Source organism: Microchirus variegatus, assembly GCF_963457635.1.
Source record: "Microchirus variegatus genome assembly, chromosome: 11".
NCBI lineage: Eukaryota > Metazoa > Chordata > Actinopteri > Pleuronectiformes > Soleidae > Microchirus > Microchirus variegatus.
Window position 1 is genome coordinate 13,758,228 of NC_139812.1, and position 14,443 is coordinate 13,772,670.

Genomic DNA, 14,443 nt, shown 5'->3' on the forward strand with positions numbered 1-14,443 from the left:
TTCTCGTTGTCAATAATCTGATTACAAATAAATAAGGCAATGATTGAGACCCTCATCACGGGCCAAAGCAACGTCAGGATATCAACAAACTATTTACCTGCTGCGCTCACTGTGTGACAGGTGGGCAGAATCTTTCATGCCGATGTCTTCTGCTATCTTGAAGCTGCAGTTCAAAGGAAATACCGGAATACCAGGAGGAGCGTACACCTGTGTGAGTACCACACACACACACACACACACACACACACACACACACACACACACACACACACACACACACACACACACACACACACACACACACACACACACACACACACACACAGAGAGAGAGGGAGAGTGCATCAACGTCCATTCATTTGGGCAGCATAAACAAAGCATTATGCCTAATATTAAACACAACCAGTCAATGCTGAACACTAACCATAACCTAATCACAATATCTATCAACTTAACCAGTTCCACTGACTTACATTAATTCCCTGGAGACTTACTCTAACCTTAACCATAACTACTACCCAACCCCAACCCAACCCTAACCCTAACCCTAACCCTAGCCTCAGCCTAATTTAGAAACACATCTTCACCTTAAAATGTAATACTTTACAATATAGGGACTTGATTTTTGTCCCCATAAGGAAGACAAGTCCCCATAATGTGACTGCGTGTAGACAGATTTAGGTCCCCACAACATAAGGAATATCAGGTCACACACACATACACACCTGATGGAGGACAAGGTGAAATCAAATAAATTCCTGTTATATAACATATGGATTACATGCAGTTAAGTATTTTGACAGTAAATCCTGTTGACAGGCAACTGGATTGAAAATAGTTTTAACCACTCCAGGACACTAGAGGGCAGTGTCACACTACTTCTTCAATCTTGGAAGAGAAACAAATTTTTTTCAGTGCTTTGTATGGCCAGAAATTATGAAGTGAATGAGTTTGTCACCAGGAAGCCGATCATGACATTTGTAGATTTTTTTGGCGATACGGAGCTCAACCATTTGTTTATGCATCCCTGATTGCATGACCACAATCCCATCACTTTGATGGTGTGCTCTGGTAGGACCCTCATCAAGATGTCCACAGTATATATACAGTACTGCAAATATAGAGTGCATTGTGAAGCCCACTCCTCACAGGTATGGCGTCATGTCCTTGTGATGCTGCTGGCACACAACATTGCTTTGTGATGCCTGGATTTCCCTCGGCCCCCATCCCCTTCAAAGCACTTCCTTTAGGGTGACATCAGCTGTGGTGCTGCTCCCAAAAAAAAAAAGGTGACCGCTCTTTAGCAATCAAGTGCGCTTTGCACTCGATTCAACAAGGCACTTGTAGTCAACACAACAAAACAACTTTTTACCCACCACTTGTATCCAAAAAGCGTTGCCCCATTGGAGGTTGCGTGGCCTTCTCTTTGTGTTCGTCTTTTATCAGCAGTTTTCCAGCCTCCCACCTTATTTTCCACCCACTTAAGAAATGAAAAAGCAGCCAAATGTTGATAACGTAACAAAAGCACACAGGCATGGGATCCCTTTTATTGCATCCATGAACAGCTGCTGCAGTGGAAGGAGTGTTTATACCTGCTCAGGTAGATACAGTACAAACAGGGACAATAGAAGATGCTGCCGCAAACAGGATGCGTGAGATGGGAGTCAGAGGGGTAAACAGGTCGTGTTGTCATATGTGGGACTGAGTGAGTCTTGAATGTGTGTCTATGTGTGAGAAGAGTGAATCTGTTGTCCGCTGGAAAAAACAAGCTGTTCACATGAAGACATTATGAGCTTAAGACTTCAAAAGGAGGAAAATCAGATATCACACATAAGACACTCTGATGCTCAAAGCAAAGAGGCAGAAATTCCTAAGTTGGGTGTTGTTGATATGTTGTGTATTTTCATTTATTTCTCCGTGTGTGTCTCTGGGGGATTTCCATGCAGGTTCACTAATTGAAAAATCCTTTCCCAGGTATTCTGTCATCAACAGAGGCAACGGTTTTCAGAGATCAAAGTGGCCTCTTGAGTCTGACAGGGGAATCTGTGACGCTCCACCACCTCAGACCACTGCTGTGCTACAACAGTATTATACTGTAGTATTATAGTTATATTTATGTAAATATTTGTTCTTGTATCATTTTATAGAACAAATGCAGCCAATCACCAAATATCTTCCTCTGCTCAAGAGCTACTGAGGCTGCACGGATGTGTTATTAGATTTTATTTTGGTGACTTTTAATGGCAATGAAATGTATCTGTTCTTTATCTGCAGCTTTTTATAGACATGTCCTTTTAAAGAAAGGCCTCAAGTGAATTCATCTCCATGGCTTTGGGGGTGTTTTGAAATGTTAGACTTATTTTTAATGCCCCAAGTGATTTCTAATCTAAAAAGCTCCAGCTGTATCTCACCCATGAGTCATGTCAGTGATTCCAGTAGGCTGCTTGGCAAGTCCTTGGTCCTTAATCCTGAAACAGAATTCCCATTTGTTATTCTAAACATCTTAACTACTTAGAGTCAAAAACCATGGTTAAAACTGCATCCAAGAAACATGCTTGACTGTTTGCGCACACTGTCTTAGTTCCCAGGGTCTTCCAAGGTATTACGAGATGCATTCTGCTTTATAACAGGTTGCACCTTCAGTTAATGTCAAACCTGCTTGAGAGCTTAAGCGCAAACTCAGTGCAGAATCCGCCATGTTAGTTTCTTATTCATTCTCAGTGGAGCATTTCCAGCACTTATCTGCTGATGAAATCCCAGATTAGAGACTTGTATTCTGTGGGTTTTAGCTTTGATTGAGAGTTGTTCATGCCAAAAAATGTTGAATGAACTGTATAATGTTGTTGGAATTTTCTTTGCTTGATATTTGATTAAATAATGCAGCGGGATGTCCATTAATCCAGTCCTTAAATTGGCAGATTTAGTGTCCTTGTGAGTATTTCTTTTGAGTCCTTCAAGTTAAAAAAGACCAGGTGAATGTTTTTTTTGAAAGTACAAGATGGATTTTTGACCAGCATTTTTGGTAGCAGACTGTTTTGCTGGCACGTGGAGGCCTGTCGTCAGTGGTGGGTCCTGACCAGCCGTATCTTCCTCTATCATCTTGTCCACCATGTGCACCAAGTACCACAGACTTTCAGCTGACTTGTCCTCAGAGTGCAGCACCCCTGCACATGAGAGGCACCTTTATGCTGTGGGCTCGCAAAATTATCTCCTCATCAAATTTTATTTGAGCCGAACAAATTTTTGTTTACTCAGCAAGTGAGGGAGACTGGCTTCCTTGCTGTGCTTCTCCAAATCATAAAAACATCAGTATAAATTATCAGATTTAGCATTGCGTTACCTATTAATGCAGGGTGCTGCTCTCAGCCAAGTTCCAGTACGTGGACCGTACCTCTTATATGACAAGCTGGGGGGGCTGTTTGGAAAACGTTCCCCCCCCCTCCCATGTATCCTCAAGTGGATTTGTGAACGGGCACAGTGTGTTTCATGCACAATTGCTGCCGATGGCAGGGTATATCTATGTATGTTTACACCTGTTTCAACCACAAGTATTTAATAGAGGTTCGAGATAACTTATGTGTGTACACTGCAAGTGCCTGCTTGGAGAAAAAAAAAAAAAAAGATACTGAAAGACATCATTTACCTGGGGACGGCTACATTTCAGGCATGGATGTAAAAGTGTCAACGTCCATACAAAGGAGACTTATCATGGTGACTCTCAAATGGCCCGTATCTTTTCATAGGCAAGGAGACAGACGTCTGAGCTGTGTAAAACTTGGACATCGTACTTAACTGTGCCTGTCTGCACACCCCCGGAGACCCATACTACTTTGCAGCCTCTGCTGAGTATGGGGGAAATATACTGAATTCCACATCTGCTACTAAAAGGAATACTATTATGCCAGTGCAAATCACATTTAAATGATGAAATAGTTTCAGACTGACCACACAATATCACAGTCTCTTATGGTTTACTAGCTGTCTTAGTGCTTTTTTTTACCCAAAGAGCCAGACCAGGCAGTTACTGCTTCTTTATATAATTCATTATTGCCGCTCTCAAGGGGGCACTTGAACAGAATTGAGTAAGAATCTCGGCATGTCAAAAAAAAAAAAAAAAAGTGGGATACACTGATGGATGCTGGCATTTCTTCTTTTGGACAAAGATGTTCATTGTGCAGTAGCGGTTGAGTCAGCAGAATTTTGAATAACACAACTGTGGCTCAACGGAGCCTCCTGAAGAGATGTTTTGTGAAATTGTGCATAAAAGAGTGCAGCTATGAGGGCAGATCTATTTGTGATTTTTAGCTGCATTGCTTCTGGAGTTAGTATTGCTTGGCCTTGGCTGAAATGCCTCAACAACCACTGGTCGGTTTTGAAGCTGTTACTGATATCCATGATATCTGAGCACCAACCATTATTATTCTTTGGACATCCATGTCTTTAATTTGTAACTATTTATATATAGCTATGAATGCTTTAAGAGTGGCCTCGAGGTTCATTTTTATGATTTTTAATTCATTGTGTTGCCAGCCATTGGATGGATTGTCAGGGATTTTAAGAACCTATTTCTTATTCTGTTTCTTCTTATTAACGATGATAATCATCACTTTTATATTTAATTTCATTCCAGCCTCAACTGTACTTGCTGTCACACTGAGCAAGTGCAGAGGACCACTTCTTTGTGGAGTTCTGGCACCCAACTGGATAAAGTATATCGTAGCCTTAGAACAGGGTCTCTGCAGGTTGCAACAAGTCAAATTTAAGACTTTTTTTAAGACCACAATGAATTTAACTTAAGACCCATTTCAAATCCATACCGGCAAAAAAGTACAAATGACATGAAAAAATTGGAGCCACAAATCGATATGATATGCTAAGCTGAAACACACCGCAGCGTGCGCACAGGCCTACTTTAGTTCCGTGTTGTAGTTATGTTATCGCATTCTCAAAAATGTGGGATTTTTCAAAGCGAGACTGAAGTTTATGCATGTTTTAAATAAAAGTCCCGTGAATAGATTCTTAAGACCTTTCAAAACTGTATTTAAGACCTTTTATGCAATTTTAGGAGAATTTAAGACATTTTAAGGCCTTAAATTCAAATGATTGGATTTAAGACTTTTTAAGACCCCGCGTATACCCTGTAGAATAAGCATGTAATAAATATGTACTTTGGGCAAAGGCCTTGCTTTACTGAACCCATCATACATTATTGATAGCAGCCCAAACAGACCAAGCAGTGCAAGCAAACTTACTCAGCAATCAAAAAAGAATGACAAAATGAATGTTGTGTGAATGCCGCTGCAGTCCCCTCAGATCACACTAATTCTTACACACTAGCCCTTTAACGGTCAACCCCCTGGGACTGAGAGACCCACGTCTCTGACCACAAACTGAGGAATTTAACATGTTTTTTCTTTAACAAAAGCATTTTACTGACAGTATGGCTTCCACATCCTGTTGTGTTTTTGCATTATTCCTGTCTGACATGGACAAACGTGTTCAAAAATGTCACAAACTTATTTAACCTTTTCAAAAGCAAAAGTGTAAAGCCAAGACTTTACAACAAAGACTCCCTTATCCACCCTCTCTTACGCACAAACAGATGCGCACATAAAGAGGAAGTCTGTTGTCCTACCCAGCATCAGTGAAGGGAAGCTGTGCTGTCGTAGGAAAACTACAATACAATGTTAGCTGCTGTGTCCTTTGTCCCGTCTGCACTGTTTATATATGTTTATCAAGATGGTCGCAGAGACATAAGACCCAGTTTGGCTACAACAACTAAAACTCCTCTCCTCTTTTCGGAGGAGCTGTTTGGAAGGAGCAAGTTTCTTCTTGTACACAGGAACACCAGCAGACGTGGCTTTAGACATCCACTAAGCTATCACAATGCATTTGCAACACAAACTCAGGAGAACCAAACCCTGCCTTGTCTAAACTTCCCTCATGTCTGATCAGCATCTGATTCTGGCATCAACTCATCACGAGATGAGGTAGTGCTGAAATATTTAGCATTCAGGGCTTTGGTTTACAGGGATACAACCACAGGCTATATGCACTTCTGAGATGTTGTAACACACGTCTCTATGCAGGTGTGCAAATTTAAGAGGCCTCTTTATTTGAAGAATCACCTGACTTTTTTTTTTTCCACCTGTGTGTCAGTATTTGCCCATGCCCTCAAGATACAATTACAATCTCTACAGTCTGTCCACACAGAATTGTTATTTATCAAATAAGAAAACAAACAACCGCCACACTCCCCCTTTCCCTTGATTTAATTTGAACAATGTGAGGTCTTACTCCAGATTTCTGCTTCCATGACCAAGAAATCCTTGCTGAGCACTGATGACAATTCAATGTGCTCTGTGGTTTGTGACCGCCAACCCCCATCCACCAACCAAAAGCAAAACAACCTGCAGCTATCTCGTTGGTTGCGCTCAACTGGAAAACACCAGACTTGGGTGATCTTTTGCCCCCCACACAAGCAAATGTGGGAATTCTGACAAACTCGCGCTCATATCCTTTAAAGCCAGTTCACTCAAAATAACACCTCAGAGCACACTGATTTGTACAAATCTAAAACCCTTTGCTGACCCCTGAACACTTGCTCTTGAACCCTTCACCCCCTCCCCTGGGGTGCTAATCCTCCTGGAGCCCGGCTCATGTGGCCCAGAGGAGATGGAGCGGATGGGGATGAGGCTGACAGCACCAACACAGCTGGTCTGTACAGACCACCATTAGTTGAGATTGGAAGCACCCACCTCCACAGATGTGAGGGTCCCCGCTGAGGGGGGGGGGGAGTGAAATTCTCCTGCCCCATGGCCACCATGTGCTCACCCCTTCATAAGACCACACTCTATGGCGAATACTGTGTGCTCGCCAACGATCCGATGGCCATGAGGGATGCACGTGAATGTGTTTCATTAGACGCAGGACCACACAAGACTGTTGTTGGGTATTTTTATAAACACTGGAAATAAAGGGCTACATCTATCATAGCACCAGATTAAAGTTTGATTTTGCACAAACAAAGACTTGAGGCTGGTTCGCAGGGCCATCGCTGAACAAAAGTCCTCTGAAAATGTTACCTTTTGTTTTTGAGGTGTTTCCCCACAACTACAGAAACTTGCATGTGAGCGACGTTCCGAGCAGATGTTTCAGAAACTTTCCCAAGACTTTCAATTTATTATATTTTCCTCTCAGAAGCCAAAACACAAACAACACATCAACAAATCTGTCCGTCATTCAACGTACAGTCAAATCCGGCAAAACATTGCTTGCCACAATAAGAGAAACAATTGCTATGAATGTCTCCCTGAAGAGGAGCAATTATCCTGTGCTCCTATCAGGGAAAGAGTGAGGATTAGAAGTGTTTGTAAGAAGATAATGTGCAGCAAATGTGCAGCAAATTCCTCGACATCACTGCTCATGTATTTGAAGAATGAGAGCTCTAAAATGTACGTAGAGACTGTTAAAGTCCTGCTTTATGCTGAAGGATATCCTCCTTTGACCAGGACATGACACCTTATATAGAGGGAGCCAGAGGTCAAGCTGTGGAGCACATGGAGCCATTTATAAAACTTGAGAGAGAGGTTTGTGGAGGCTGTGGGAAAGTTTTTTTTTGTTGGATGGCTTAAATCCTCTTTCTCTGCTCTGCACTGGAGGTTCAGCTTACATCATGTTTATGGATGTTGTTGGGAAAGAAATCAAGGCATTTTTGGTGTGAAAGGAAGACTTGAGAGAGGCTGAGATGTCATGTGCATGGATGGTGAGATGGTTGCCTTTATTGGTTGTCATATTATTTCTACTGACAAGGTCTGCAAAGTGCTTAATTTTCCTGGACATCACATATCAGATCAGGTATTTGAGGTACAGCCAGACAAGTATTTGAATCAGTTCTTGCTGCGTTTGGATGGTGAATATATTCTGATGGAGTGGCTGATAATGTACAGTAGATTTCTGGACACGACTGGGTGCTACATTTCTCAGCTGCTGCCTGAGACCTGAGAGGAATAACTAAATAACTCAATTTTGGGGGGTGAAAAAAAAAAAAATCGCTGGCATTTTCTTGTTGTGAAAAAGTTGTCAACTACAGGGGAAAGGCACGGGCCAAAGTCCAATAATATAGCCCTTCTCTACAAGGCCAAGTCTGACGCAGGGAGTCCAACATGCTACAGGTTGGGACAGAGCAGGTCTGTGTGGCGAGCCAACCACAGAAACCCTGTCACCTCTCCGCTCTGCATGGAAATCCCTGTGTACTGTCGCGAACAGCGGCAGCGCAACAAGCACAACGAGCCGTGTGTCGACTCTGGTAGTTTGTGAAGCATCGTCCGCGTTTTGTTTCGCACAACAGGAAGGTTGACTCCGACTCATTTATCAAACTGTTAGTTTTGTGAACCACTGAGTCATTAGAGCATAAATCTGTCACGTCAAGTCATGATTTCCCTAAAGACAATACGTGTTTATATTGTCGTGATGATGGAATCATTTCATCAGTGAGCTAGAGTGAGGCTGTTGTTGTCTTTGAACAAAGATAGGTGCACTGTTTTCCCCTTGTTTTCTATCCATACAGGTTAAAGTATGTAACCATTTGTTGTTGTTGATGCTATTATTCGGCCTCTGTTTAGCCTTTGTGAACAGAAACAATGTGACATTATGTGTATGCTGTGTCCTTCATATGACAAAACAAGCAAAACAGCAGAATCTACTGCAGAACTCTTCTGACAATGGTTTGAACATAACAGACTACAGACTACAGTTTCAAAGCGGACCTAGACCGGAAGTTCCAATTAACGCTGTTTTTTAGTGTGTATCTGCGTCATTACCTTGTTTACGAAGCCCTGATGGTTCAAAGCAAACAGTTCAGCCATTGCTGAGAACGCTGTGTTTTATTGTAATCTCAGGGCTCAGCGAGATCTCTGAAAAAACTCGGTCCGGTTACGTAAACAGCGGTTCTCCTGAACAGCAGATCCTCCTGCTCCGGGCACTAGTCCGGGCACATCCGGTTGCATACCTTGAACCACAGAAGAAGAATAACGTCCGTTGTGGAGGTGTTTCACGAGCGACAGTGTCTTCTGACTTGCCAATCACAAGACAGTTGGGAAGGCTCTACGCTGGCTGGCCAATCACAACACACTCTGTCTTCTGGGTGTGAGATTTATGTCTGAAATATCACGGCTGAGGACAGCGCCAGTAAGGAGAGATTTCTATCGGCAACTAGGAGGTTTTTGACCATAAAGACAAGTTCATGTATGTAAGTAGACCTCCATAACTAACATATATGTGCAACAGGACCACTCTATGTGAGCTTTAAGGTAACTTGACTTGTGGCAAAGTAAAATTGCACATTTCTCCAAAATGTGAATGATGTAAATACTGTTGCAAGGCTGAACAATGACCTGAAATTGTGAAATAAGTTTGTGCTTGAAGTGAACTCTCAGAGGCTTACTGCACCACAGAAACCAAACTTATCTCAAATGTCTGAGAGGAAATTTCTGGAAATCGATATTTTCATCTGTGTCAGAGAGGACTGTGCATGATCTGATAACCAGGTGTTCAAGTAACACACATTTCATATAAAAAAAAAAAACCTTCCTCAACAAAAACTCTGTTGGACAGCAACATCTATCTTAAGCCAGTCAAAATATGCCAGGGGGTCTGCGAACATTTTTCTACCTTCATTTATTAAATTCTTTGATATACATTCTAACAATATGCTTTTTTTGTTTGAAATAGATTATAATTATAATCCATCAATTTACTGCCAAAGGAGGTCCTTGTTTGACAGAAAACAATATTCTTTAGATGGAGGACACAACATACAAGTAACGTCATTTCTGTTCACAAAGACCAAACACAGGTAGAAATAATAACGTCAGCAACAACAGAAATGCCAAAAAGTTACACACTGCTGCTTTAAGCTCCAAACGATCCTCAGCGAGCACGACACAGCTGCGTTACTTGGTGCCAAAAAAACGAAAACAAAACACAATGAAGTACATTCTCCCAAAAATAACAATGACAATAAAGATATTCTACTCTCTGGATCGTCACATAGCACAGTCTGCAGGAAGACTCTCAGATAGTGTCATCACACCATGATCAGACAAAAAAAACAAAGTGCCAGGGTGCCATTTTCTTATCAAGACAACTCATCTCTCACCTTCCTGCAAGCTGTTGGCCAAGAAAACTCCCCAAACATTTTTAACAAATAATAAAAAGTGTATTGATTACATCATATTTCTGTAATGCCACCAAAGGCTGAAGGGTGATGTACAAGTCACGATCTTGTCACGACGTCTTGCCATTTTTTCATATGTTGCCAGCGCTAAAACAGTAAACATGTATCCAGCCCTAAAGCACATTGCAGTTTCAAAATACTCAAATTAGGCCCTGGACTGGTGCCCTGTTCAGGGTGTACCCCCCAGTGAGAGTAGAAAATGCATGACTGAATACTCAAATTATTTACTTCATACTTAATACTGTACCATATACAGTATGTGTTTCTGGTTAAGGTATTTTCCACGTTGCTAAGCGCAAACTTAACTGTGTTGCTATTTGCACTCCAGTGTGCCACACACTAGTGTTGTGTCGGTCAGGAGTGATTCGTTCAAAAGTACGAATCATTTGAGTGAACGAACTGACTGTGTCGGTCAGGAGTGATTCGTTTGAAAGTACGAATCATTTGAGTGAACGAACTGACTGTGTCGGTCAGGAGTGATTCGTTTGAAAGTACGAATCATTTGAGTGAACAAACTGATTGGGATCACTTCATGAACTGATTAGTTCCTTTCATAGTTCAGTTGAGCTCAGCAAGCGATCGTGGCGGCCGGGTGTGGAACTGCCGCGTTCTGTGAATCACTTGTGAAGTCGTTCGCCGACGCCGTCACACACTCGTGAATCTTCAGGCAAACGACTCCAGCCAACGTGCGCTGAGCGGGGAGGGAGTGACTAGTAAGAAGAACTGTGTCTGCTGTGCTGCTGTGATTCCTTCGCGCTGTCGGTCACTGACTCAGTCATGATTCGCGAACGAACTGACACACAGAGAACTGGTGTGCTGTGGCTGTGGACGTGAATGTCGCGAACGAACTGAGAGCAGGTGAACTGTGGCTGAGGACATGAATCTCGTTCGCGCTGTCACTCAGTCTATGACCCGCGGCGCGAACGTACTGCACTCAGGGAGGAGGTGAGTCACGTAGCAGGGCACTCGGTGCACAAATCTATTGAACGAATCATTTTAATGAACAAGTGATTCAGTATACTCAAATGAACTGCTGATCCCATCACTACCACACACTGTAGCATCCTCAGTTCACTTTGATAGTAGTAGCAGACAAAAAATTTCCAATACAAAATTTATGTGGATGGAGGAGCAATACGAGTATAGTCGGGAACATCGTATGCTGGTTTGCATATGGGAATATGGGCTTGAGTGACCTGCATAAGGAATAGACTCCACTCAGTAGTTTAATCAAAAGTTGCACTTGCATGAGCTGAATAAATATAATCCTAATGAAAAAGTATTAATAATATGCAAAGAAAAATATCAAGATTGGATGGATGTGAGGTGGGGAGCCAGACATAACTAAATCACATAAAAAGGCCAATAAAAACTAAGCAAATTGAGGCATGAATGCTTTCTTGTGCCACCAAATAGATTATGTAAGTAATCCTTTCAGTCACTGATGGCTCGGAATTTGAGGAGGCAAAGAAGGCCAAGTCGTGTCGGGCCATCAACTCCTTTCGCCAGCTCGTCGCTACGCAGTCCCCACTGTTTGTGATTGATGACCATAGCTTTAGACATTGACCTGGTCCAGTGAGGAGCCTTCCCAGCACTCACCAACATTTAATACTTTTCACTCAACTTACATCATTCAAAAGAGCCATGATGCAGCTTTATATTTCTTAAATGTTGCTATTTTCTTCAGAGCAAATTGTAGATTTTAACTTGGAGGACTGCCTGTACAAAAACAAACTTATATTTGAATCAAATGGATTAAGTGGAAATTGAAAAAAAGTTAGTAATATATGCTTGGTTAAAAATTCTTGCATGTTTTTTGATTTCAGCTGGTGTTTGCCAGAAGTTCTTCAAAGTTGCAACAGAATCTACATGATGATGTTTTTATAACGATAAGCCTTTATTTTGCTTGGTTAAATCCCAGCCTGGCAGCATCTACAGGTGTCAATGACACCGGATTTTACGACTGCATTTCATACAGTCAAAATACTGTCTGAAAACATCAGAGACTGCACGGTAGGGTTCAGGCTCTAAACAATACACACACACACACAAGGTAGTATTTGTGGGTAAAAAAAATAAATAACTCATGTTTGTTTATCGTGGAAATACCACATTTTTATACCCTACAATTCTTACAGTGGAATCATTCTAAAATGACACATCACTGGCATAGGAGAGCGATGGAGACGCAGCAGTACTGAGAACGTGGGAAGGGGAGACAAAGTAAGAGAGAGTGGGTCGTGTGTTTTCGTCTCAGTGTATGTAGACCTATTTATGCAGTGGGGGAAGTTTCAGCTCTGAATTATCTACATTGTTTGAAATCCCCATTCCTCTTGGCAGACAAGGCACAGGCCGGGTGTCCATGTGGGTGACTGTAAATGAAACATTCCACGCTGGGTTCAGGACAGGGTTCCTCTTGACTCATCGTCCGTCATTGCATAAACCTGAGTCTCTGCTGTGAAGCAGCCCATTCTTCAGTGCACGGTGAGCCTGGCAGTAAAGTCTCAGGTCTCTCTAGATGACGGTATCGTCTTAATCCACCACGTGTAAACATCTGGAGCGACAGCCTTACAGTGCACAGCGCACAGTGTCTGCATGTTGAACCTCGCTGATGCTGTAGACAAACTCAAGTGGATTATCTTAAAAAGTAAACACCTGCCTTAGTTTGGTTGGGGCCTCAGAAGCCTGTTCGGGACCTGTTGGAAAATACAAAGCCTAACCGTGAAGAAAAGGCGCCAAAACTATACAAAGGGAGTCCACCACAGACTCCACGTCCAATTAGGCCTTGTGTATTTCATACCTAGGTCCTGAAGCTCAGGCCCTTCTCGCAAGATTGGTGGTTCGTCGCCTAAGTCTCATGGGCACCAGAGGTGATGGAAAGTGCGTCAGTCTTAAACGGACCAAGGCAGACATGAAAATATGGACAAGCCACATTCATCCCGCTCAGATACAAATTCCTCCAGAAGAGGAATTGAAATGAAGTCAGCCCCATGCTGCCTGTTCTCTACCATAAACCTCATTTCAGTCAGGGACACTCGTCATAATCAAACCATTTATTGCAGTTGGGCGGTAGGACTAAAAATGGTGTACAACGTTATTTTTTAAATGGTGGAGTAAAGTGCTCAACGCTGCAGTTACTTACCAGTTACTTCTTCAGCTAAGCCCCTTCCATTTTTCATATACCGGTCTTGTGGTATATGAAAAATTCATGCCTTTAAGGTATGAATAAATACCAGGTTTTGGTTTGAACTGGTATAGCGCCCAGCACTAATTGAAACAAATGTTAAACATTTTGCTCATGGCTCAACAGATGGTCGCTGGACTGGCCAAGCAGCATGCTAAGCCAAACAGGCAGTACCATTTTGGAAACCCCCTTTACAAGAGCGAGTAAAATAAAAATATTTTAAACTTTGCAATAGACTCTGATGTGGAAAGGTGCATGCTGGGGTGGTGGCAACAAAAGCTTCACCAGTGGCAGCAGTATGAGGCAATATTGAGGTAGCAAGAAATGAGGGAGCAAGGATTTAAATGGACTTGACTGGAAAATGATTGATAAAATGCAGTCAGTTGGCTGTCAGCTGATCACAGCTAATGCAAAGATTCATTATTAAAAAATGTGTTATCCAATGAAGTGCACAGGGACACCAATGTTCAGTGTTCCAGGGCAAACTGATGGCAGTTACCAAGAGAGGAGAAAGTAAAAGTCATTCAGAGATGTTTAACTGCGAGGTGACTGACATCTGGGTGAATGATCGTTTTGCCCTGCAGTTTGGTGAGTTTTCTGACTCTTAATTTGCAAGTGTTTATGTAACTAATTCTTCATAATGCATTTTGGAGAGGAGTGAAAAGCTCTCCTCAGGGAATGGATGGGCCCAGGTAGCCCTCACATCTCAAGAGCAGCCTAATGGAAAAGCAAACAGTGATTACCAAGGCCCCTTTACAAGGCACTGCTCACAGTGAGAGTGGAGTGTTGCACCTGGACAAGCAAGAGCGTTTATATATCTGTACATGTTATTGTGGAGTGTGTAGTTAGAGATGTATCTGACTGAGTGCATGCATAAAGTGTGTCTATTTTTAATATGATAATGGCTTTAATACAGTTTTTTTTGCTCCTGTATATGATTCTATTTCATACTTTAAATTATTGTGCGTTTTAAATTGCTTCACATTCCATTTTGATTAGCTACATTTATAAATGTTAAGTTG